This window comes from Lissotriton helveticus, chromosome 11 (assembly GCF_964261635.1).
Source record: "Lissotriton helveticus chromosome 11, aLisHel1.1, whole genome shotgun sequence".
Taxonomy (NCBI): domain Eukaryota; kingdom Metazoa; phylum Chordata; class Amphibia; order Caudata; family Salamandridae; genus Lissotriton; species Lissotriton helveticus.
Genome location: NC_136072.1, coordinates 97,750,667 through 97,777,996, shown reverse-complemented (window position 1 = coordinate 97,777,996; position 27,330 = coordinate 97,750,667). Strand labels below are relative to the sequence as shown.

The following is a 27,330-nucleotide window of genomic DNA, read 5'->3' as shown; positions in this document are numbered from 1 at the left end:
AATTTCACAATTAATTAGTTCCATTAATAAACATGTTTTGCTAGTGAAGTCAAGTAGGCAAATCCAATGTTTCAGTGTTTAGTTAATGTTCACTGCATTCTAATGAACCATCTCCTGCTCCTTCTGTGAGAAACCAATGCCACTATCTTGAATCCTTTACTTGCACAACTGGAATGAAGCACACTGGCACATTCTATGCAGTTATAAATTGAATTTAGAGTTAACAAACCCTCCACCAAATCTTAGCTCCATGAATAAAAATGTGAAAGATAATTGTCCCTAAATTCTATTCTTCCCAATCAAAAGCCGAATCAACAAATGCACCTCTTCCTAAATGGAAGTATAATTAACAATAAATTGTGAATCCAGTCCACTAAACTGGACCTGTGAGACATGTTGTTTTGTAAACAAGATAGTGGATACTGCATTTTAAGAAAAGGTATCATTTTAAGGTATGTCTCTTGACATCCATCTAATTGAAATTACTTTTCCCTAAGGGCCTTTATAGCTTTTTCCAGTCTCTTTCCCAATATTCAAATTTAAATGTATCTGAAAATCCATTCCTTCTCTTTTTCACTTGAATTTGTGATCTGCAATAACGAAACGGTTCTGTGTGCAAAAATGAACCCCAAATTTGTATTAAACTGGATCATGTGTGATTACTATTTGAGGATTTGGCCAAGCTGGAAAACAATGAAACATAAGATTAAAACATACAAAAGTTACATATTTTAGAAACTGTAGTCCTTCCCTAAGTCCTTAAACATCTATCTAAAGAAACATATTAATACAGAGAATGGATACAAGAAGGCAGAGACAGCATTTTCAGAATGACATTATTTGAGCATCTACTGCCTTAATTTTTATTTTTCTGTTTAGTGGGGCAAAGTAATTCCTATTTCCTAGGAGTTTTAATCTTTTTGAAAACATCCAGATGTCAAAGGATTTCAGTCTCACTGGTGAAGCCAAACAAAATCACATCATTAAGAGGTTTCTTAATGCCGTCTAATTAGTATTGTTCTGAGTTACCTAAACCCCTTTGGAGCCCATTCCAGTGATCGTCCCAAAACCAACACAGGACTTTACATTCTTCCCAATAGCAGATGAAGGAGTTATTTATTTTCATGCTTTAGAGGGAATAATTACATTAATAATTAACCTTAAGTAGGAAAGTCATAAAATATATTCCCTCCTTTGTTATTTAAAAACTAAAAGAAATAACAATGCCTTCTTAATAGTTGTTGATTTCGGCATAGCTTAAATATGGATTCTGACATTTAGATTAAGGCTGTCACCAGGCCAATGTTCTTAAATGAAGACAAAAATATTAATTCACACAAAATATGGCAGATAGTCCGGTCCGTCGTCTCTTAGTGTGGTTTATCAATTTATTTCAGACAGTTTAAAAGCAATAGAAATTGATCAACTGCCTAAACTACACAGACGTATCTAGTCTTGAGAGACTCACAACTGCTACAATTAACTCAAGTCTAGGTTAATAGAACACAAGGATTTAAGGCAGGGCCAGCTTTAACAGTTGTACCCCACAAACAGCAGAAATTGACAATCCCGAATAATAATAATCAATAAATCATGGGTAAAATCACGAAGACAGAATTCCTTCCAATAATATATTGGCATATTGATATGTATTTCAATGAGATTCCCACGGAAGAGAAAATAGTTTAAAGTTAAATGGAAAAATAGAATGACAGTTCAGCGGAAAGTTTGGTGAACAGGCCCCAATGTGACAGCAGGACTTTTGTATTATATTGATCTAATATGAGGTTGAAAATCTAACTTGAATTATTAGATTACTTTTCGTTTCAACAGGAACCAGAAGGCCAGCAAAGGAAATCCTACATACACTTATATTTTCCTTAAACCCTTAGTTTAAGCTGATTAAACCATAAGTCCAGAGTTGTATAAGATCATTGATATGGATGCTACATGCTCTGCACTTAAATTCCCGAACCTTCACTGAATGATTGTCATTAATCTCAAATTTGAAAAAAATATGTTCTGTTAGAAACTTTTTTAAGTATTACATGGCTGAACAGTCTTTAACATCTTGCAAAATCTCCTAGCACATTTTTTAAATCCTTCTGTCTCAAGTCTGAAAACCTAAAAAAAGTGATCAAAAAAACTTGTCTGGAAACCTATACTCTTCCAAGTGCAATACAGTGTTAATGACCGCTAACTATTTCTAACTGCTCAATAGCCCCTACAAAGCCTGAGGCTGAAGTATGTATTGTTCTAACAGCTTCTCTTGCATGCAAGGTATGGGATGGAAGAGTAATCTATTAACTAAAACATCAACTTTGTATTTAGAATTTCATTCCATGCTTATATAACAGTCTCTGGTCTTGGTATGCTTTATAACTTTTTCCAAATCAGTATTTTTTATTGATGTAACCTGTCAACCTTTAATTTTGAAGATGGATTTATATTCATAGTTTGGAGAAAAAGTATCCTAAACAGAAAATATCACTTATTGGGATAAATAGATTAAAGATTTGAAAGTCACACAAATATAAAACACAGCATAGAATGTTTACTCTTTAATTGCACCAGGCTTTAGACTGAAATAGATGGCTTCTGTGAATTGCTGTGTGATTGGGGAACTATAAGTGGGCACTGATACACATCTGCCTTAGCTTTTAATGTACTGAGTCACATGTGCAATCAGTGATATTGTGCATTTTGTCAGCTTCTTTACAGTACTTTTTAGAATCCCAGCCTTTCAACAGGTTAGTCTATGTTGCACGTCCACAACTTTTGTTATGATTTAAAGAGTGATTATTGATACCAACTCCATTCACCTTAAAATCGTCATTGATTCCACTAAAAATGTGTAATGTCAAGTAGAATCTTATCTGTAGATGAAAGGAAACTCAAATATGCAGGTGTACCACATAAAATTATGATCCCCTACCTGTAGAGCTCTTCTTAGATTTTGAATTGACATTCTTTACAATACAAGATTTTTTACAATAAAAACACAATTTTTCTTTAAATTTGACCACTATAAAGATAGAAGACCAAAAGCACTACATATGTTAAATTACAATAACTTTTTGCATATAAAGTAAAAGTGCTGCAAATGAGAAGAATTAACTAGGTATACATGTTGCTCTGTTGAATAAAGGGTACTTCAAAAATTATGGATCATGTAATGAATTTCCCAGCAGGATAGGTGTGACTAGCTGAATCCACCTCATCAATGTGGGGTACCGAGAGAAAACACAAAGATTATGAAATTCTGCAGACCATTTTGCCACTCCCTAAATATATTTTTATCCTGGTTTGAACTGTGAAGGACCTTGACATACTGATTTAAGTGTTTTTTGTTTAGTTATTCCAACAATTGCCTGTATGATGCATGCAGCTAGAATTAAAAAGATGTGAAATGCATTTTTTATGTTTTTAGATGAAAGGAGCCTGACAGCTACATTCCATTGTGCAAATGTTAAAAGTGTTTATGCAAAGTGGACTACATGCTACAAAGTTGTAATGCAGGGTTCCGAATGAGCCCTACAAGCTCCCCAGAAGCAAGATGCAACAACCATGTTCAATAAAATCCTCATTGCACATATATTGCAAATGTTGGGAGTACATTAGGGGGCAAATAGAGAATGGATCCACAATTTTTTAATATAATACTATACTGTAAAGCTGTACATGTGTTGTGAAATGTGTTAGTTTGCACTGGTTATTTGGACTTAATGAGAAGTGGGGAGAGGTTGTTGAGTGGGGTGAGGAAATGCCAGGGGAGGAAAATCTTCCCCATTCATCTATTTTTCCTAGCAAACCTTGTAGATAGTACTTTATTTTGGTTATAGCATTGTTCATTGCTTAAATTAGCTTGCTGTCCATATTCCTGTGTATGTAAGGCTGTAAGGTCAATTATCTACAGCTCATGCTGTGCTCATCATCTTTCCACTTTTGTGACCTAATTTTAGGAAGTTGGTACACCTGCTGTGATTCCATTGTGAACATCATTTCGTAGGGGAAAATATATTATTTTACCTTCAGAGAACTGTTGGCATTCTATTCTTGTGATTCTGTCTCTTAGGATTATATTTTTGTGTGGCTCTCTCCATTTTATTCACATAAACATGTGTCCCCACTCAATTTTGGCCATATAGTTGTATTTCCCCTAGTGACAGTGTAGTTGATCTTCCTACCATGAAAAGGCCTATGACATGAAGTTGATGGTTTGAAGACTATGCTTCACCTTTAAATCTTGCGGTTCTTGTAGGACAATTTTAGGACTACTGTTTTTGGCAGTGTCTGCAATCTTACTGTGCTCATAAGCTCAATTGTCTTAAGCTTGTTTTGTTATTTTTGTGGTTTCTTCAAAGTAGATTTTTCTTTCTTGGGTAAACAGAATATTAGCGGTCGGACCTCGATAGAACCTGTTATGAATGTGATGTAACTGAAACATTTTCCTTTAAAATGCTCATGTCTTCCTACAAGTATTTAATGTTCAGCAATAAAGTAGTGTATTGTACTCTGTGTCATTACGTAGTGGGTGTAATCAACTCTCTGTCACTTCCAATCAATTTCATGTCAAGTATTAACATTATAAGTATATCTTCTATAATATGTGATTATATATGTGTGAAAAATGTCAGCCATTGTCAAAAGTAACTTAAGTATAGGTTTTACTGGAAAAGATTTAAAAAGAATGTGTTGCAGTTTGCATTATTATTGAAATATGTATGTAGAAGTATCAATGTCTTAGTTTTGAAGTATGACACCATTATTCCATTATAAATTTAGCCAACAACATGTTCTAATGGAAATGTTTCTTACTCATGGAACTTTCCTACTTCAAATCAATATTTTTTGCTTGCAAGTATTTAATGTACTTTCAGTTCAATTCAATTAAAAAACCTTTATTTGGTCTTAAGAACAATAGACCATAAAAGTACATAAAAATAATGCACAAAACTGTAAACACACACAGGAGTTTAAAATAGTAGTATTTAAAAGTACTAAAAGAGACTTTTGAGGTATGAGACTAACACGTCAGCTAATACATTAGATATCCAATCGAGCTGAATAACATGACCATAAAATTACATTAGAATATTACACATAGCTATAAACACACAAGCAGAATTAAAATTAGCAGAAGTTAAAAAAGTGTTTAGCGAGGTGCACAGGGAGCAATTCAGAATTCAAAAGTTGTATATCTGAAAATACATCAGACATCAGAAAAAAAGGGAACCTAAGATGCGAAAACAGAATCAGATTGCAGTGAGCTGTTACAGAATAAAGGATAAAAGCTGGGATTGAACCCCCAAGAGGGGGGGATAGAGAGAGGGTAAAAAAACCTCAGATAGGGTCCGCCATGTGCTCCTTCTATCCCCTATTAAGTAAACCCTACGAATCTACTGGGTTCAATGCACTGTGCCATGCTGCGCACAATGCTCTGAAGGGCTATCCCAACATAGATTTGATTTTAAATTTGTATTTGATTTTAAATTTGTAAAGCGCAACGAATGCCCGGAGGCGTCTTGGCGCTGTAGACTCAGGGAGTGTAGCACTAGTGACCAGTGAGAGCTAAATGACAGTTTAGAAAAGCCAGGTTTTCACTTTTTTTCTGAAAGCTAGAAGGTCTGAGCTTTCTTTGATAGATGGAGGGAGAAGGTTCCATAGCCTGGCAGCTCCCAGCATAAAGCTCCTTCCTCCCCATCTATTCTGTCTGAACCTAGGCACCTGCAAAAGTCTGCGTTGTGCAGATCTAAGACTCCTAGAAGGGATGTAGAGCTTTATGCGTGAAGTGAGATAGGCAGGACCCTTACCATGCAATGCCTTAAATGTAATGCAAAGAGTCTTGAATGCAATCCTCTTTTTAACCGGAAGCCAGTGCACTGCTCCTAAATGATGTGCCACTGGCTCATGCTTAGGGATGTTCAGTAACATCCTGGCTGCAGCATTCTGCAGGCGTTGCATCTTTTTCAGAAATTCGGTTTGGATGCCAACATATAATGCATTTCCGTAGTCTAGTCTTGAGAATGCAAGTGTAATTACCAATGTTTTTACTGCCTCTGGCGGCACGAAAGGTAGCACCTTCCGTATCAATTTCAGACATAGTATGTCTGGTCCTAATTGCTGCTTTCAGGAAGGCATAGACAGAAAAGACAATTTCAGGGGAGCACAAGGGTTGTAAGTGAAGGAGAACGGGACTGCAGCCGCAAAGGCCTAGCCTCCTCAATGGGGGAATGTGAAAGTGCTGTTGTGCTAAACTGTGCAAATTGCAGAAAAACATAACATGCAACAAAGATTGTACAGTGTGATTATCGCAGGGACAACAGAAGACTGTGTTCCCTTCTGGATCTGAAAAATGTTTAAAAAAGAGAAACCAGTAGATTGTCCCAGCTCTGAAGTGGAAAAGTAAAGATCGCTCCCATCTAGACAACTCCATAGCCAAATACAGCAAGGAGTTGTCAGTGTAAAGGAGACTATAGTATTGCAGCACCAGGGGTTTGGATAGCTCAGATTTCAGCCTGATATTTGCTCTGTGAGCCTTAAATAATGATTTCACCTCGAACTTAGCGTTATTTGGACTACAGCTGGGTTTAGAGTACCACCAGGGTATGCCGAGGAAGCCAAGAATATCTCATAAATAGCTCAGCCGTGGTATGGAGAGAGCCTTATCCAACGTCATGCAGATGGATATAATATCCTTACAGAGTTTGGCAGCTGGATTCAACCATATGCTAATCCATAATAAAAGCTGCTTCATCTTTATCGTATCTTCAATAAAACCCTTGTTTAACTGGAAGTGCATGGTGAGAATGGGGGTAGATGGGTGTGTACTTAAAAAGCCCTCAGAGAAAGCAGTTTTGCTCTGCCTGATTGAGCCGCATTTGCTAAAACTCCTAACTCCCGTTCCGTAAGTGGCCATGCTGATACATTGGGAGTCTAACACTTTCAAAGGTGGAGACAGTGTCCCCCTATTTTGTGGTCTGATGAGGTTGCTAACTGAGCCCGCAGTTTTGCTTAACTTGGTACAGACCTGAGCACAATGGGGATTCCATGACTCTGAGGAACTAAAATTGAATCCCATGTAGACAAAGTTTGCAAAGGACATCAAAACATGCCTGTTAATACAAATTTTATAGAGGCAAGATGGCGGCCAGAACGCTGGCCGAGTGAGCTGGTCTCAGCAATTGCTCCTCTGTATGACCCCCCAGCCTTGAGTTATTCAGCGCGGGAGGCGGCAAATCTATTTGGGACATACCTTCGTGTTCAAGTCTATTTCCGATGAGATGCTCCGTCGGCTTTACATCAGTCAGAACTCATTGCCGATCTGGGTGATTTTAACACGGTGCTTCTCTGATTCCAGCGCGTCAGTTACCCGTCAGCGTTTTCAGCTGTACCAACTAATCCAGCGCTGCTACGGAGGAGCTACAATGCCACCGAAAAACCAAAGTCTCCCGAAAAATCCCCCAAGGGCTGTGGGCAAATCGGCAACATCGGTAACATCGGTAACATCATTTGCAGTGACTTCACCATCCCCACAAACAGAGCCCTTAAAAAAATCCCAGGCTGACGTTATCGGTAAGCCTTTGAAGAATGCGAAGGCTCTCCCTTCTTTGATGCCAGCGATGTTTAAAACTCGCGGAGGCTCTGCAGCTAAAAACCTTCAGACTCCGGCTCCACTTAACTCTGCAGGCGCCCCTACAGGCGCCCCCATAGCTCTGTTGTTGGATACTGCAGCTCTTGCTACCGGTAAGACAAATTTTACCCCAACTGTATCTTCTTTGGTAATTACCCCTAAGAACATTGCAGGGGGTGGCCCTACTGGCGTTCTGACTCAGGTAGAAGAAGAGGGGGTGCCTGTAAGCTCCAGGGGACAGGCAGCATTTTCTGACTCTATTTTGGTTCCTAGCTTAGATCCTTGCTCACAGCCCTGCGGGATTGTGGGAGATGTAGTCCCGGCTGTTCCAAATAATGTTCCTGACGGAGAAATAGACAATTTTTTCTCTCTTTCTGGGCACACGGGGTCCTCTGCAGACGAAAACTGACTGGACAAAGATTGGTCGGATGTGGAAGGCAGTGAGTTGGGTGACTGGCGTACAAATGATGTTTTGAACAGCATGGAACTTTCTACAGTTCGTAAGTTACCCCACGATGCTGGTAATAGTTTAAATTCTGGACCTCTCGCCTGGGACTATTCATTCTCTGCTCAGCCTGGCTTACAAGATAACCCTTCTTTCCCAGTCTCAAATGTTCAGGATCCTAACTCTAATCTCCCTCCAGGTGAGATGACATTGGGCATTCTATATCAAGCAATAATGGCTCATCGGGAGGAGGCACGGCAGGAGAGCGCCCGTGCACAGGGGTCTTGTCGCAGAATACAAAATTCTTTGCGCAGAGTGATGAAGACGTGTGCGGACATTGCAACCAGGATCACAGAGGCTGAATCCCAGATCTCTACCCTTGAAGACGATGTAGTTGCCCAAAACTCAACAATTGACTCAATTCAGTCTCAGAGGCTTGACATTCAAATGAAACTTGTTGATATGGAAAACCGGGCACAACGTAATAATCTAAGGATTTTGGGGTGCCCGAGGGCACGGAAGGGTCGGATACCCAGCAATTCGTAGTGGCTTTATTTTCAGAGGCATTCCCGGAAGTGAAGGAATGGGATTGGCAGTTAGAGATCCAGCGTGCCCATCGATTTCCTTTTAAACTTAAACCACGATCAGGCCAAACCACTAACAGACCCCGTGCTATTTTAATTTGTTTTCAAAATTTCCTAGCCAGAGAAAGAGTTTATGATCTGGCCAGGCCAGATAAACAAAGATCAGGGAAGGGCTGTCAATTTTTTGTTAGGCCAGACTTTTGTCCGGCCACGGTTGAACGGAGTTGGCAGCTCCTTCAGCTTATTGCCCCCTTTCAGTTAATGGAGGCCCAGGTTTTTTTGCTCTTCCCCTCCAAACTTAAGATCATTCATCAAGGCCAGACCAGATTCTTTGAGTCTGAAATTCAGGCGAAACTTTTTCTGGACTCAATTTGAATTGACGAAATATTGTAGAAGTATGACTATATGTGTATAATATAATCTTTTTTTCTTCTTTTTTCTCTTTCTCTCTGAGGGGCAATGTTTCTGTAGGGGAAGGCGCTGTAGTTCCGAAAGGTTGTAGGTATTCTCTTTTTTTTCTTCTCCTCTATGGGGCATACCCTACATTTGTTGAAAACAAAAGTGTTTTTTTTTTTGGGCGGTAACTCTGAGGAGGGTTTTTGTTCACACCAGCTTCTCCATCACTTGGTCTTCGGTCCTGTTGCCTAGATTGGGAGGTGGGGGAGTGGGGGGTGTTGGGTAGGAGGCAGGGGTGGAGAGGGGGCTTGCTGGGGGTTGGGGGGAGGGGTGGGGGCGCATTTAAAAAATCAGCTTGAAAAATTCTTTTTTTGTTATGGCAATCATGTAGTAAAACAGCTGTTTACTTCATTTCTGATGTTTAAGTATACTCACTTTAATGGCGTCACTTAAATTGCATATAGCCTCATGGAATGTCTGTGGTTTGAATAATGGCAAGAAACGGGCTTTGCTTTCTCGAATTATTCAGGGTCTCCGGCTGGAGGTTGTGTGTTTGCAAGAGACACATGTACCCTGGAACAACCGAAGTTGTTTAAATATGGCTGGCTTTGATGTAGTAGTATGTTCTCAACAGACTTCCATGATAAGAGGGGTAGCTATTTTGTTAAAACGTGGAGTGGGCACATGTGTAAGATCTAAACAGGATACTGCAGGTAGATGGGCACTCGCTGAGCTCTCGTTTAATGGTAGCTCCTTCACGGTTTGTACTGTTTATAGTTCAAACTCTGATGACCCCTCAGTCTTGGATTTCTTAAATGTAGAGTTGGCCTTTGTGGGGACTTTAATATTAATTTACCTGCTAGCTTTAATTTGGTTGAAGGCCAGAAATATGTGGGTCTAAAACCCAAGGTTTTCAGAGCCTTACAAGCTTTGGTACAGGAGCATTCAATGGTAGACCTGTGGTTTCATCACTGGAAACATGTTGATGGTTCAACTTATTTCTCAGCCCCACATAGAAAAATGGTTCGCTTAGATTATTATTTTTTGTCTGATCAAATTGCTGATACCACTTCAATTTCAATTATGCCTAGAATAATTTCAGATCATAATTTATTAACTATCAGTTGTACTTTAAAAGGGACAGTAAGAACACCAAGATCATGGACATTCGAGCGAAAATTTCTATTGGATGATATGTATATAGATCATATGAGGTCTTGGATAACTGAATTCTTGGATATTAATAGAGGCTCAGTTTCCAGTGATGTTCTGTGGGATTCATTTAAGGCCGCAATTTGCGGTGAGACCAAAAGTGTTTCATTCCATCGTCAGAAGTTAGTACAAGCACAGACTAATGAGCGCATTGATGAACTGCGTCGTGCAGAGATTCAGCTCACGAGTGCGATCAGGGATGGTGACGACATAGATCTCATTCAATTGCGTGTTGCTTGCATTAAGTCATCTCTCCTGGAGTTCCTTGGCCAGGACCTTGCTGCCAAATATTTACAGTATCGGTCAACAATGTTCAAGTTGGGTGAAAGGTCAGGCAGGGTCCTTGCCAAGCGATTCCAGCAGCGGTGCTTGGCTAATCGCATTGTTAGGATTCAAGATACTCGGGGCCAGATCCATGATAGTCCTGAAGGGGTACTAAATGTGTTTTCGGAATTTTATCAGTCTTTGTACACTGAGGAAATCAGTGACCTTATTATAGAGCAGGAATTTGATACCTTTGTGGCCGACCTCAATACGTGTAAAATCTCTGACTCTCAGAATTCCTTCTTGGCCGCTCCTATAGGGTGGGACGAGGTAGAAATAGCGCTAAATTCCCTGGCTAAAGGCAAAGCAGCTGGGCCTCATCTTATCCCTCTAGAATTCTATTCTACATTTCGGGCAGAGATTTGTGAAGACCTTCTGACAACATTTAGGAAAGCTCAGCTTGGGATTACTCCTGATTCCTGGCATTTCACAACTATCATTTTAATTCAAAAGAGAGATAAGCCAGTTTTGGACCCAGCATAATTTCGTCCGATCTCGCTTATCAATACGGATAGCAAAGTATTCTCAAAAATCCTCGCTGTTAGACTTGCTTCAGTCATATCCCCCCTGGTTTCAATCCGCCAGCACGGATTTATACCGGGAAGGGATACGGCGGATCATGTACGTCGAGTTATTGCTTTTCTGGACTGGGCCCAAGTCACTGAGTCTCCTCTAGGGTTAATCCTATTGGATGCCGAAAAGGCATTCGATAGGGTTGCCTGCGGGTTTCTGTGGAGAGTTCTTCAGTGGAAGGGCTTCTGTCCAAGTTTTATACATACTATACAATCATTGTACATTACTCCCCGGGCAATGCTATCCATATCAGGTCTTCTTTCAAGTTCGTTCATAATTGGCAGGGGCACAAAACACCCCTGTTATTTGCCTTGTAAATTGATCCATTTATCAATAAAATAGAGTCCTCTCCAAATATAGTTCCCGTCAAAGTTAATTTACATGAATTTAAAGTATTGGCTTATGCCGATGACATTGCTGCTTTAACTTCCAATGTGTCATCCTCATTTACAGCCTTACAGGGGTTGGCTGATTTCTATGGTCAACTATCAGGGTATAAGCTAAATATACAGAAAACCCAGGGTATACAAACTACCAATATGGGTCCATCCGACGCACCAGTGGTTCAAAGCGCTAAATTTCTGGGGGTCGAAATTATAGCAACAGTGGAACTATTACCGGAAATAAATATTTTGCCAATCATTGAAACAGTCAACGCTACTTTGTGTAGATTAGATAAGTTGCATCTTTCTTTATTTGGCAGAAGGAACGTTTTGAAAATGCTTGTGTTACGTAAGTTTTTGTATATCTTCAGGACAATTCCGCTGGAATTTGCTCAGACCAGCCTAACCCGAGCAGAAAGCTGTTGTAATAGGTTTCTGTGGGGTTATCATTGCCCTCGGAGGGCGGCAAAGTGGATGCATTTGCCCTGGAATAGGGGGGGTGGTCAGTCCCCGATTTGCTGTTGTATAACTGGTCGGCCTTGCTGCAACATCTAGCTGTACCTCTTTTTGGATCAAGAGCCCCAACTTTACCACATTGTTCCCCATCTATTTTTGAGATAGGGTTGGGCGAGGACGCTAAAGGGGTCCTCCTCTCGATCCTGGAACCCAGTTACTACAAAAAACCCAAATTCAAGGTGATTCAAACAATGTATTCAGTTTGGAGGAAAATACGACGGAAATGGGCAATTTCAAACCACAACTACTATACACCTTTGGCGGCTGCTAGGTTATTACCTTCTATTTTTCAAGACTTTGTCACCATTAGGTGGAGAATACATGGTATCTGTATTTTAGGGGATTTAGTTAACAGTGGTAATATTGCTTCTTTTGCATTTTTAAAAGAAAAATTTGGCTTAGGTACTCATGAATTTTTTAAGTATCTACAAATACGCAGTTATATGGACAAACTTTTGTTAAGCACCCCTCCTGCATTTCTTAAAAACTCACTTATGGAACTTATTTTGAGAAAGGCCCGCATTGGGGCTTTGTATCAGAGTTTATTAACAGGTTTACCAGACAATCTCTCTTCTCAAAATACTAGACTGGATATTAAGCTAGGTAAGAGTGGCATTGATATCCCATCAATATTGAAGTTGGCTAATTCAGTACTAATTTCAGGAAGCTTACGCTCCCAAAGTTATATGGCCCTTTTCGACCTTTATTTCACTCCGGTTAAGATCTCTAAATGGAGTGGTAGTAAGGGCCATGGATGTCCAAGATGTGGCCAATCAGCTGCTAATGATGTCCATATGTTCTTTACATGTCCGAAATTGGCTTTGTTCTTTCAAGATGTTCAATTTTGTATTACTAGCGCCCTCAAGATTCCTGTGATTATTTCAGCCGAGTTAGTTATAACAGGGTGTGAAAATGATTGCTTATCTATCAGATCAGTCCATGAAACTGCTTTTTTGTGCATCGCTATGTCTGTAATTCGTCTAACCATAACTTCTGAATGGATTAATCCTATTCCCCACCGTTTGTTAATTGGAGGGCAAGGATTCTTGCTCTTCATAATTTGGAGTCAGCTGTGTTTCAAAGAGGGGGTAAGAGGCGGTGAGAGAGGGGGTTGAAAATATGGGCTCCATTTACACATTGGTTGCATAACTGAAAGCCATGAATTTGTTAAGTCTGTTCTTCCTTATTTTTCATATTGTACATAGTCCTAATAAGCTAACTCTGTATATTATTAATGGATTGCCAGAATATTTAGTTTTTGTTTATAAGAGATGTAACAAAGTTTGTTTTCAAGCTGAACAATAAAAATATATATTTTTTAAAGTTAATACTAATGTTATTTAGTTTTAGTTTACCTGGGCCACAGGACATGATGTGTGACTTAGAATAATTAGTGTTAAGGTTCAGCTTATGCATAAAGGAAACAAAACAGTCAACCTGGTGTCTCAAGGCTTTTGGGGTAAGGGCCAACAATACTGCATCATCCGCGTATAGCAGAGCGGGAACCGGGGAGCCTGAGATTCTAGGTATATCTGTGTGGGAAGAGGCTATGTGAGCTGTTAAACAGTTAATATATAAAATAAATAGAAGAGGCACACATATGCAACCCTGCCTCACCCCACTCTTTAAGGAAAATTCAGAAGAAAGCTCGCCAAGAGGAGTTAAATGGATACGGGCAGTGAGGTCTGAGTGCAGACGGTATAAACAATTCTGCAGGGTGGGGAACCATGCCTTCATTCTGCAACATTAACCAAAGTTTGGTTCTGTTCACTGAATCAAAGGCAGCAGATAAATTCATAAAAACTAAATAGATGGGGGAACTCTTGGCCTTATATATTTGGAGGTTGTCATAGCCAAATTCAGACATTATTCATTCATACCTAATTTAGGTTGAAACCCAAATTGAAAAAGGGAGAGTATGTCCTTATCAGCTGTCCATTCGACCAAGCAGACGTAAATGACTCTGTCAATGATTTTGATCATACTATCAATTAGCAAAATTGGTTATAACACTTGGGCTACGATCGATCCCCTTTTTTTAATATGGGGACTATTATTGCAGAAGACCATGAGGGAGGGATAAAAAGAGATAGGGAAGTGTTAAAAGTTTTCGTAATGAGAGGGCCCCACATTTCGGGCATGGATTACACCAGGTCCATTGGTACTCTGTCTGGGCCTGGGGCTTTCCCTCCCTTACTGTGCTGAATGGCCGACCCAACTTCCTCCAAAGTTAGAAAAAAATGGGGCGAATTCTGCCGCGGCGGAAAGGAGTGGCTGCTCTTCAGTGTGGCACATAGAGGCAAAATGGGTGCCCCAGTCCTCACCAGAGATGTTATGTTGGAAGGGGGGGGTTAATCGGAGAATCCCTGGACAATATTAATTTTACTACGTCCCAAAAGGATTTACCATATTGATATTTTTAGATGAAAGGAACCTGACAGCTACATTCCATTGTGCAAATGTTAAAAGTGTTTATGCAAAGTCGACTACATGCTGCAAAGTTGTATTGCAGGGTTCCGAATGAGCCCTACAAGCTCCCCAACAGCAAGGTGCAATAACCATGTTCAATACAAATTCTCATTGCACATATATTGCAAATGTTAGGAGTACACTGGGGGGCAAATAGAGAATGGATCCACACGTTTTAATATAATGCTATACTGCAAAGCTGTACATGGGTTGTGAAATATGTTTCATTTGCACTGGTTGGTTGGGCTTAAGAAGTGGAGAGGAAGGGTTGTTGAGTGGGGTGGGGTAATGCCAGGGGAGGAAAATCTTCCCCATTTATCTATTTTTCCTAGCAAACCTTGTAGATAATCCTTTATTTTGGTTATAGTATTGTCCATTGCTTAAATTAACTTGCTGTCCATTTTCCCGTTCATGTAAGCCTGTAAGGTCAATTATCTACAACTCAGGCTGTGCTCATCATCTTTCCACTCTTGTGACATAATTTTAGGAAGTTGGTAAACCTGTTGTGTTTCCATGGTAAACATCATTTCATTTGACCTTCAGAGAAATGTTGTGATTCTATTCTTGTGAGTCTGACTCTCGGGATTATATTGTTTTGTGGCTCTCTCCATTTTATTAACATGAACAAGTGTCCCCACTCATATTTGCCCATCTATTTGTATTTCCCCTAGTGACAGTGTAGTTGATCTTCCTACCATGAAAATACCTATAACATGAAATTGATGGTTTGAAGACTATGCTCTTCACCTTTAAATCTTGCTGTCCTTGTAGGAAAGTTTTAGGACTCCTGTTTTTGACAGTGTTTGCATCCTTACTGTACTCATGCACTCAATAGTCTCACGCTTATTTTGTTATTTTTGGGGTTTCTTCAAAGTAGATTTTCTTTCTTAAGTAAAATGAATCCTAGCCATCTGACTTTGTTAGAACCTGTTATGAATTTGATGTAAATGAAACATTTTCCTTTAAGATGCTTATGTCTTCCTACAAGTATTTAGTGTTCAGTAATAAAGACGTGTATTGTACTCTGTGTCATTAAGTAGTGTGTGTAATCAACTCTCTGTCACTTCCACTCAATTCCACGTCAAGTAATATCATCATAAGTATATCTTTTAAAATATTTCATTATGTATTTGTGAAAAATGTCTGCCATTGTCAAAAGTAACATAAGTATAGGTTTACTAGGAAAGATTTTTAAAAATTGCATTGCATTTTGCATTAATATTGAAATATGTATGTAGAAGTATCAATGTCTTAGCTTTGAAGTATGACACCTTTATTCCATTATCAATTTAGCCAACAAAATGTTCTAATGGAAATGTTTCTTACACATGTAACTTTCCTACTTCAAATCAATATTTTCTGCTTGGGAGTATTTAATGTACTTCACCACAAGACATTTACTTAGAATGGAAAATGACTGTCATCTGCTGACAGTTGGTGTGTCAATTAAATTTCCAATTTTCTTGATCATTTGAATGAACTGTTCTTGTACGGAAAAAAATGTTCAAACACATCATAAGAAAGGCCACCCCACAGACTGATACAGTATAGTATGAACTAGTCAGTTTGACCAATCATTTCTTCACCTTAGTGTGTAATATAATTTAAATCCAGACGGGCGTCGCACTACTCATTTTGAATCTAAAAGAGGGGTGAGGCAGGGGTGCATTCTGGCCCCTCTGCTGTTCACAGTTTACATTAATGCCCTTGAACCTGTGCTTAAGGAAGCGACCCCTGACATACCACGCATAGGGGAGACTTGTGTACCGGTCCTCCTATACGCGGATGACGCTGTGCTTTTGTCACGTACAGGGGTCGGGCTCCAACGGTTATTAGACTCCTTTGGTCTATTTATGAATTCCCTAGACCTTAAAATAAATGCTAAAAAATCACAAATAATGATCATGGGAGGTGGCTCACGGTGCAAAAGAGTGAAAACTTTTTATTGCTGTAAGGAAGAACTACGCAGAGTCTCCACTTTTCCGTACTTGGGGATTATTTTTGAGGATAATGGTAGCTGGGGCCCACAAATAAAAAATAGAAACAGCGCCCTTGTAAGAACATCGTCGGCTATTATGGGCTTTAGCAGTAGATTGGGGGCAAGGCCAATTTCAGCCCTTATGAACATCTATAAAGCCCAGTGCCTGTCTGTCGCCACCTATGGTTGTTCATTATGGGGCTATGGTCCGACAGACTGTCTTCAAGTTACAGAGAACACATTTTTTAGATCAGTCTTGTCTGTGCCCCAATCTACGCCATCTTACTCTGTCCATTCTGAGTTGGGGGCTGGTTTTATAACAGACATAATCAGAGTGGCCCCTTTAATTATGTGGCTTAAAACCTGGCTGAATGACGAACTGTCTCTTAATCGGTCTATCTTCAAAGATTGTCTCTCGCTTGATAATGCACATAAAATCAAGTGGTTGACCTATGTAAAAAATGGGTTCAACGTACTGGGAAGACCTGAGCTTTTTTCTTCACCGGATTTAATTACACATAAAGACATAGCCATAACCAAAAGGGACATGTATACGAGGTTGACATCAGTAAGAGAGGAAAAGGAGCTCATAAAACCAACTGTAAGAGCTAACCTTTTGGTTGCCAATCCCCCTGGTCCAGAATTATATCTTACCTTGGTTAACCGCCCCTTTCATAGGTTCCTTTTAACTCGCTTCCGTTTAAACATGATACATTTGATATTAGGTCTATATCCAACATGGTGCAAGCATGATCAGTCATTACCATGTTCCTGCGATAATTTTTCTCCGCAGGACACCATGCACTTCATGATGTTTTATGGCCATTTCATAGAGGAGAGGAGAAAGTTTCTTGTGCCTGTTCTTAAAAAGGCAGGGTTTTTGCAGGTTAGGCCAGCACTTCTTTATCTGCAGCTTTTAAATAACCCTAGTGTCATCTTCCATGTAGCCAGTTACTTGGTGGGCGCTGTGCGCTCAAAAAACAGGTTCGTGGGAAATGTGAGATCAACTACATTCAACGGAGAAGAGATCAATTTATAGTGTGATAAATGTTGATTTTAGGACAATGGAGGAGAGATCATTTTATATTGTGATAAATGTTGATTTTATGAAACTAATGATGTTTTTTTAAATTTTACTCCTTCCATTGTTTTTAACACGATTGACTTTTTAAAAAACCATTGAAGTATATTTTAAATCATGAATGATGTGTGTTTTTGTTTGAATTGTTGACACTGTGTATTTATTGTACCGCGCCTTTTTTTTATATTGATTTATCGAAATAAAGTATTTTAACTAACTAACTAACTGATAATTTAAATCACCCTCATGCTAAATTACAAGTGATGAATCAATTGAACCAACGATAGAAAAATTTTGAATCTTTCTTTTTCCTGCTTTCTATCAAAGAATGTCACATCATGGAAACAACCACTAGGGCTAAGACAAAAGTGACTTCTGTATGTTATTGAGCTCAGAAAAGCTTGAAACATCCTACTCTCCCTAGAAAGATCACAATTACAAAAAAATACACACTTTGCTAACTCACTACAGGTTACTCACGACTTTTGAATTCATAAAGTAAATGATGAAAATTTAAAAAAACAGTGTAGACTAAACAGTAACAAAAAAAACTCTGGACTATTTTAATAATGTATTTGAAGGAGAATCATATCTGCCAGAAACAATGATAATGAATATAATCACAATAAGAGAGAGTCACTCTATCAGAAACTCCAGTTGAAGGTCACAGGTCTCTTTCAGGTGGGAGGCTTATTTTATTTCTTCAAAACAATCTCTGCCAATAATATGCACGTATATTAATATTCATAACTAAAATGCACTAATATACATGCATATATATAATTCCATCAAAAAGTATTTCCACAAAATGCTCAAACCATTTTACTCCAAGCAATAGCAATTTACTGTATGTAAACTTTTTGGGAGCCTTTTGGCCAGAAAATGGTAAGAAACCTTCTGCATGGCCCTACTTAAAATAACAATGTGTGCAACTCAACAATTCCCCTTTCAGGCCTCATTCAGCTATGACTGAGCTTGAATAGTAAAGGTAGGGGTCTGAAATGGCTTGAAAGCGATAGCTCTACATCAGTCACATGTAGGTGACACAAACACACCTGTGGAGCAAAATAAATAGCCATGCATTGTCCAGGCCTAACTGCTCAAACACCTCATCCTTCTCAAGATCCTCCAAAACTGCAAGATTCCAGGTGAAAGTTCTCTCTCATCCCTTCACCTTTGGAAAACGTTCCCCTAGTACATCTCAAACTCCCACAATGTTCTGGCCTTCAGAAGAAACCAGAAAACCTGCCTACTGTAAATTTCAGAGCCCCGCCACATCACTTAATTTCATTGTTGTAAAAATCTAAAAGTCATTGAGTTATGCACTGTGAACTATACAAATACAAATAAAGAAATAAATGGGCATTAATACCAGAGCCCACAGGGAAGTGGAAATTCCTGAGAGGGTATATTGTTCTAATGGAATCCCCAATATGACAATGCCATATTTTATGGAAAAGTGGAGATTGGGGCAGGTGTTCTTTTTGATTAAATTGCAACTGGAAGTTAGTAGAGTATATAATGGTGTGTCATCAACTTAGGGCCCGATTACGATGCAGTTAGGAAGGCCTCTTAACAACATTTGCTCCGTCCGAATCGGATCAGGAACATGTCTTTCCGACCGAATAGAAAAGGTTTCCGACCGACCGATTACAATGCGAGTTAGGCATTAGGAACATCCCAATCTGAGCTTGACTGCATTCGGAATGACTAAGCCGTACGGATCAGAATCGTAGGACTCTACAGGCCATGTTTCTGAACAACCAATTACAATGCTGGATTCAGACAGCCTTTCCGAATCGTACCATCCGACTCAAATCGGCAGTTGGAATCAGACTTTGGGGGCACGTAGCCGGAGCCTTCCCAATCTGGCCATTGGGGGTATCCATGGGTCCCCCTTACCAGCCATGCACAGTATGGCAGGCAACAGGGGGTGCCCGCCACAGGGTGCCCGATTTTCCCCAGCCACCCCTTTCTTCAATGGGAGTCTATGCATTCGGTCGGAACATAGGCTTCAATTGAAGTCAATGGGAGTCCGACCCAAACCTATCTGAAAGCATCCGGATGCATCGTAATCGGTCCTTTGGGCTCTCCCAATCCGAGTCGGTCGGAAACCATTTCAAAACCAATTGAGTGGGAATACTTCCCTAACCGCATCATAATCGGGCCCTTATGGTTTTTACACTGTTAACATTCAAAAGAATTCTATTTTTACAAAAAGAAAAAATATCCAGTGGGGAGAAATAGGTCAAATGCAGTCAGTTCAAAATTGATGTGCACACCTTCATCCACGCATGGGCATTAAAGTGTGACTTCGAAAGCGGATATTACAACCTTACAACTACGATGGAAATGTATCAATTGTGGAAGGGCTGATAGCCAAGGTGATCTCCACACCCCCCTCAAATCACATGATACTTATTTAACCCCCTGGCTGCGGCCGGTATTCTGCACCTCTGCGGCACATTCCGATCGCGGGCGTGGTCATGACGGCTCCCGGCCTTCATCAGCACACGCCCACCGTAACTCATGACGGCTGGGAGCCGTCATCAGCACCGAACGGGTTAAAGAGTATTTTCTTCTATATAGCACTTCAGGATTTTCTATGCACTGCACATGGTATGTATCCCTACACCCCAATCTAATGGGCCTCCAATTTATCAAACCTAGAAAGATAAATGGCCGAGTTGGCCTTGGCAGGATTCACACTTGCTACCTGTAGACGGTAGCATACGTCATCTGGGAGCCTTTAACTCGCTGGGCCATCTACCAGAGTAAACACATATGCTTAGCAGAGTTGGGAAGAAAACATATGGACGTATGCCTGGCCAATCATCTTTCATGCAGTCAAAAATATGCCAATATTTGAACCAGCGATAAGACACGTCCAGCATGTGAGTACTTGCTGCAGAGATCTTTGTATATAATATGAAAAAGATAAGCACATCCCAGCGAGGTGCACACTGTCTTACATCATTCCATGAGGAATCAAATAAGTACCACTTATTTATAAAACAATTCGATTTGTGCTGTGTGCTACAATAGTATGCCAACTATCTACTGAAAAAGCACAGGGTGTGTGAGCTATGGTTTATGTTAGAACCATCTATCGGATTGGTCTGGTTTCTGCAAGCACACTTTTCCCTCGTGCTCTCGTTTTACTCTTTAACACTGTAAGATTTAACATTCATTTTCCAGATCCCACTTCTCTGTGTGTGAAACTCTTCCTGCTTCTGTAGACGGGGTAAATGTCATCTCAGCAGATGGGGCAAATGTCATTAAAGTTCCAAAAGGCAAAAAATGTTTAGATGTTTACTCCTCTCAAAATCTGAATGGTTGTATTAAAAATGCAGAAATGGCCGCTGTGTGCTATCGTCGAAAATCTCACATTCTTTAATGTTCAACAATTAAACCCAGAAGCCACATAAACGTGATTTGCCTCAGTAGTTCAGCCTGTGGGGAAGAAAGATGCTTATGCGACCAGAAACTGCCCTTGCAACATGGGTCTGGTTTGATCCGTGCAGATATCACGATCAGTACGATACGGTGGGTGTAATAATGACAGGCCAGGCTCAGACATACAGGTGTTTCACTGTGTGGGTGGGGAATGAGAAAGAGGGAAGTGATGTGTCTTTGTTAGTGTGTGTGAGCGAGAAAGAGGTGCAAATCTATGTTTGAGTGTGTGTGACAGCAAGGCAAAGTGTGTATGTATTTACATGTGTGCAAAAGCCATATTGTTTCTGTTCGTATGCTTAAGTGGGAAGTAGAAACACGCATACACAAGGGGTGTGTGTGCGTGCAAGCGAGAGTGTGTGTGAGAGAGAAAAGAAAGAGGAGACATCATGTGTGTGAGAGCGAGAAAACAGAGACAAATACATATGTTTTTTTGCATTTTTTAGCTAAGGGGTTAGTTTACCTCTGAAAATAGCCTTATATGTCACTTTCCACATTCTGCCTATGGTGGTATTGAAAAGTGTGGCCATACCCTTAAAAAAGTGCAGCACATGAAACTACAAGGGGTGTTTTTTCATTGTTGTGCGGTCACATGAAACGCTTTGACTGCCACAGTCCCCAAATGGGGAGTGTATGTGTTTGGGTCTTGCTGGGAGGTCGAGCCACTAGACAATGCACTCTCTCCAGGAGTAAAAGCCAACAAACAATGTTTACTAGATGGTGCACTCCACGAGACTGCATGCAAGGTTGAGACTGCATGCGGTGTTCACCATTTTGATATGAAAACGTTTAGCTGCCAGACATGCCCCCAAACGTGCAGTCATGACCTGTCACTTCAAAGCAGCTGAACACATGTACTCACCCTTGCCTCTACAACAACTATGCGGTAACAGAGGGGCCATGCATGTTATTAACCATGTATGTAGTCTTTGTGATATGTCTTGTTTGCTGTGGGTACCCGTTTCTAACAGAGAAACCACAACATTTTCCTGAACGACAGGCGTATGGGCGAGAGAACTGCCTTCCCAGCTAATTCTAGCGCCTACACATTCTAACTTCTATCCGCTGCAAGTGCTTTTATTTGCTGGGAACGCCGCCCAACCAAACTCCTGGTGAAAGAATACAGGGGGGGGGGGGGCTAATACGAACTGCCTACTACATCTATAGTAACACACGTGCCCTTGGAATGCAAGAGCCATGCCCTGCAACAGGCTGGCAGGTCTGCTGTCACGCGCATCTGCTGGGCACACGGTACTGCGGACGCCTCCAAAGGTGTAAACTGTACACAAGTACCCTCACGTCTCACGGTACAAATCCGGTGCCAAGGACTCTGCCCACTACAGAAAGACAGCGTGAAATGCCGAACCTCCAGCCTGCGCGAGATCTGATTGGGCCATCCCCCTCTCGGTGTCTGTAATTGTGTGTGTGTGTGTGGGGGGGGGGGGGGGGGACTCTCTCCCTGCCGCACCTGCCGCATATCTGATGGAACCTCGTGCATGTAATGAACACCCCAGCGTGCCCCGTCCTTACTGCAGGGGTGAGACGGTTTTTGCCAATTCACTGTGATCCGGCGAGGCACACAAGTCAAACTGTCATCGCTTTGGCAATTCCGACAGAATGAAATAAATGGCTTGTGGTTTTCCTTCGTTTTTTTTTTTTGTTGCGTTGTGAGCAAGCCCACCTTTTAGATATGCCTTTTCAGAGAGTGTCTGCCTGACTGTGTACAAGCAAATATCTTAAAGGGTGGGGTGATGGGGGTGTCCCGCTATTACCACATTACCACTAATTAATCTCCGAAACGCCTCGCGCAAGAGTAGAAACGCACGATCTGGGCTTGGCGCGTGTGCACGATGCTGTGTGCAACCAGGACGTCTCCGTGATGCAGACGTGACCTCAATTTCCTATTATCACAGGTGCATTACATATCTTTTAAAAGGTGGCTCCAGGCTTCAGCGAGGCCCCACCGGATATACCCATCCCACAATAATGCAATATCTGGCGTGTGTGAGCCCAGGGTTGCGCCGATTCCAGTGTATAAAACATCTGTATGGTCTAGAGCGCCTTATTCATATTTATAGCAGCTATATATTTCCTCATCATATGAATGCATTTTTAATGCCGGCGTTCCTGAAATATTCAAAACCTAAAACACAAAAAAAAGATGTTTTTGGAAGGCCCGCCGCTTATATTTCGTAGCACTGTCCCTGGACAGCATGCAGAAATCTCATAATCGGTTTATTTTGATTTCAAGTTTCATCTACATTATGATTGATACGTATTTGTGGCAAAGAGCTGATCGTCTGCTAGCTCGGTGCTGCTGCACTTTTTCTGATATTCGGAGTTAAACCAAAGCGTTACAGACCGATTAATATTAAGTAATCTGCCTGATTAATTTTAATTAAATCAGTTAAACATTGATTTTCTGTCAGTGGGTAAGGGCGGCGTTGCAATGGAATGGCCAGCGGATGACAGAGAGAGAAGGGGTCCCACTCATGCCCCCAGATTGCAAAAACGTGAATACGGGGGTCCCTGTCATTAAATAGAGCCCAGAAGCCGGGCTTCGGGGCTGCACCGCTCGTGGCACGGTCGGCGCCTCTGCAGAGAAGTTTCCGTGGTGATATTGCGCGCGGTACGTGATTGGGAAGGTATGCCATTCTTCAAACAAAGGCACCTCTCTCTCACTCACACACACACACACCCACACACACACACACTACATGCAACCCGGCCCGTCAGTCTAGAGAGCCCCAAGTGCCCCCCCTCCCTCCCTTGCCACCCTGAACCTCTGCTGGGCGTCTGCCAAGCGTACTGACAAGATCACAGGGCACCGTGGCAAGCCTGGCACTGCCAACGCTTTAACCACTCGCCCAATTCGCACAATCCTCTTAGGGGGGCGGCGGGGGCGCAGTTTTCCTGGCCGTCATGATTTCATTATCTAGAGATCAAGGCTGACAGAGAGAAACGTCCAGAGGGCTCACAACAAGTCACGACACACGAGGAGATTTCGCTAATTTTTATCGCGTCCTTTACCAATAAATAAATAAAAAAATAAAACTCATGCAAACGGTTGCCATACAATACATTTTCCATTAAAACTTCAAGCACACGCACTGTATCGTTTTTTTGGGGGGATAAGACGCAGTTACTTTGAAATACAACATATAAAGGGAAAAGGTACAAATTCACTGCGCACTTAAAAGCCATGAAAATGATGGTGCGCCCATCCAGCGAAAGCAAAGTTGCAGTTGGCACATCTCCTTGTGAACCCTTGCAGATATTTACCAGTTTTTAGGAGCCCCCTGCAGCCGCCCCAGTCGTGCAGCGCCAGCTGGGGTCCCCGCACCTGCTTCCAACATCCTCATCCCAAACCACCGTCACCCCCGGACATCTCCAAAGTATCCATCCATGTCCGCGCATCCCCTCTGGGGGTAGCAGAAAAGGCGCCCCGCCAGCATCCGTGCCGAGCTCTCTCTCCCCCGCCGGTGAAATCCGCACGGCCAGACGCGGTGTCTCCGCCGGCAGCCAGCCACCAAGCCCCAGCAATCCGCTACACCTACGAGCTCCCCGCCGGAGCCCCCTCCATCCACCGGTGCGTCCCGGGTCCGCGCGCCGCGGGCAGAAGGAGCAGGGAAAGGGCCTAAAACGGGATATTTCGGCCGCCGCATGCACCGCTCGCCAACACGCAGAGAGACCCCCGGTTTTTCCCCCGAATACAGGTTTGAACTTCCATTCGACGGAGCGAGGTGAAAAATGGTGCTCAGACGCGCCAAGCGCCGGCCGCCGGTACTGCAGCCGGCCCGGCGCGCAGCACGGGCGGCGGAGGCGGCATCCTGACACTCAGGGAGGAGGCGGAGCGAGGTACCCGGACCGGAGGCGAGGAAGGTGCGGGGCTCCCAGACTGCAGCAGCAGCAGGAGGAGCGCACCTATGGGCTCTCCGCCTCGGCATCAGTCGGCTGGTGCCGTCCATGCACATCTGTCCACCCCTGGGCTCTGTCCCTCAGGGCTCCAGGGAGCGTCGGGAGTCCACACTGCAGCATCCTCAGAGAGCCGCGGAGTTAAAAGTGCGGCTTTACTCGCGATTTAAAATGTGAAAGTCCACGGGGCAGATTTACAAGCCCCTGCGCCACTTTTGCCTCATTTTTAACATGGGGGAAAATGACGCAAAAGTGGCGCTAGGGGCTTGTAAATCTGCCCCCACATGTTTAAAATGTCGTCCTAAAGCAGCCGACCCCTCTTTCGGATAGGGGTGACATATCACCTAGTCAGTCTCAGCGGTGCTACAAACTTTAGTGGACTGTCGCAGGCGGAACGGTAATTCCTGTCACTACATTTTTTCAATGGATGTACGGGCTGTATCATGAACAGGTGCGCTGGCTTAATCAGAGTCGATTGTGTTTATTTGCGTTTGCAGTGTCTAGACTTTAAAAAACGTAACTCGGAATTTCTCGGAGTTAATGGCTGAATTCCATACAGTACAAGTTGGAAATAGAACGAGACAATCCCTGCTGCTCACGGGTCCGATCTGTGCTGCCTGCATTTCATGTACTAGCGGGTGACACCAGGGCTCGAGTCGGGGTACCACGCGGGTAGACGGCGCCCCCCACTTATTTTACTGGGGGGACACCGTCCCCCCTGCCAAACAGCTGGACTTCACTCTTTAGCCTCTCTGGGACGACGAGCTTGGCACCTTTAGTGACGTAACTTCCTGTTGTGACGTAACTTCCGGTGACAGCGTCCCCCCCACTTCTTTTTTTAGGACTTGTGCCCTGGGTGACACTGTGAGTTATACAGGTGGACTATTAGGCTCCTCAATTGCATAAAAAACGGGTTCTCGACTAGTATCGGGCACAGCTGCAGTTAACTGGGAATATTTCAGAGTTAATGCATGAACTTTAGACAGACCAAGTTATAAACAGAGAGAGACAAGGGCTCAAGTCTTAAAAAAAGAAGTGGGGGGGACTAACCAAGTTAGGCAGCATGCAAGTGACATCATGATGCGTGTCATCGCACGTGGCATCACAGCCCATGACCTCACAGGAAGTGACATCACAAGAAGTGTAATCGGATCTTAAGACCTCACACATATGTTTAGCAGGTTTATCATTGGTACAATTAAGCACAATATGAGATTCAGCAAATGACATTTTGTATTGGGGTTGTGCCAAAAAATTGACACAATCTGAAGCAAAATCTAGGCCTCAATGTATACATTAAAAAAAAAATGCTACCACAAAGAAATTGGCTGCAGCAACAAATGATGGACGGAATGCTGAATAAATCAAACATTCTCCCCCAGTCAAGAGGTCTGGGTTAAATCCATTGTTCTTTTGCTCACTACGCCACCCAAGTTTGGACCCAGGCATATGCAAATCAGTCTTGACCCCAGGGGTTGCTACTCTGCAATGGCAGAGGAGCATAGCCCCCTGGCTTGAGGCCAGCAAGTACAAAATAAAACAATATTACATTATTGTTTTGTTTTTAAGCAGCTGACTGCGTATCAGGGAGGGCGGTATCGGAGCATGGGACGGGGAGGAGGAGTGCTTTGTGCACTCTCTAAGTGCCCATATGTGTTTGGTCGGCTGTCACAGGCCGGTCAAACACACATGGGCACTTAGGTTTCTCAAACCCGGCTGTATTGAGCAGCTGGACTGGAGAAAACCCACTGACTTCCTGACCTGAGTAGAGCGTCTTTTCATACTGCTCAGGCTAATCCCTGTGCCGCTCTTGAGCAGAGCAGGGATTGGACAGGGAGTCTGTGACATAGTCCCAGTATCTGCGGCGACATGGAAGAACCAACATGGAGCTGCAACGCAGGAGGCGTCCGGCATCAGGTAAGTTTAACTTTTCATTTTTTTAATTGTTATTAAACTGCCTCTGTGCCCCCCCTTCTGCACTCCCCCGCCTCACCACTTTTTCTATGTGGCGGCCACCACTGCTTGACTCTGCTCCTTATGGAACAACCCAGCCCGTACTGCCAAGCCGGGTCGTCCCTGGACCGGAAACACGCATTCTGAGACCAGTTCCGGGTATATCACCCCTCATCAGCCAGGCTAGCAGTGGCACAGAAAGCAAGGGACCCACATCTGGGGATACCCATCCCACTTTGGAGAAAAGTGCTGTGGCAACAAATGAATGGAATGCTGAATAAATCAAACATTCTCCCTTAAGTCAAGAGATCTGGGTTAAATCCATTGTTCTTTTGCTTTTCACGCCACCCCAGTTTGCACCCAGCATATGCAAATCAGTCTTGACCCTGCTCCTCATTGGAACAGTCCAGTCCTA

General features: G+C 42.2%; 1 protein-coding gene across 3 annotated transcripts in view; it reads right to left on the bottom strand.

The window, feature by feature from the left end:
* The window catches only part of NLGN1 (neuroligin 1), a 771,234-nt gene extending 746,484 nt beyond the window's left edge, over positions 1 to 24,750 (bottom strand). For 2 of the 3 annotated variants that reach the window (XM_078665702.1, XM_078665703.1), the window contains exon 1: positions 24,330 to 24,748. The gene's annotated coding sequence lies outside the window, so the exon portion shown is untranslated. Of the gene's footprint in view, positions 1 to 24,329 lie in introns of all 3 variants that reach the window. The other variant, XM_078665701.1, reaches the window with a different exon arrangement.
* Positions 24,751 to 27,330: the final 2,580 nt, after the last annotated feature.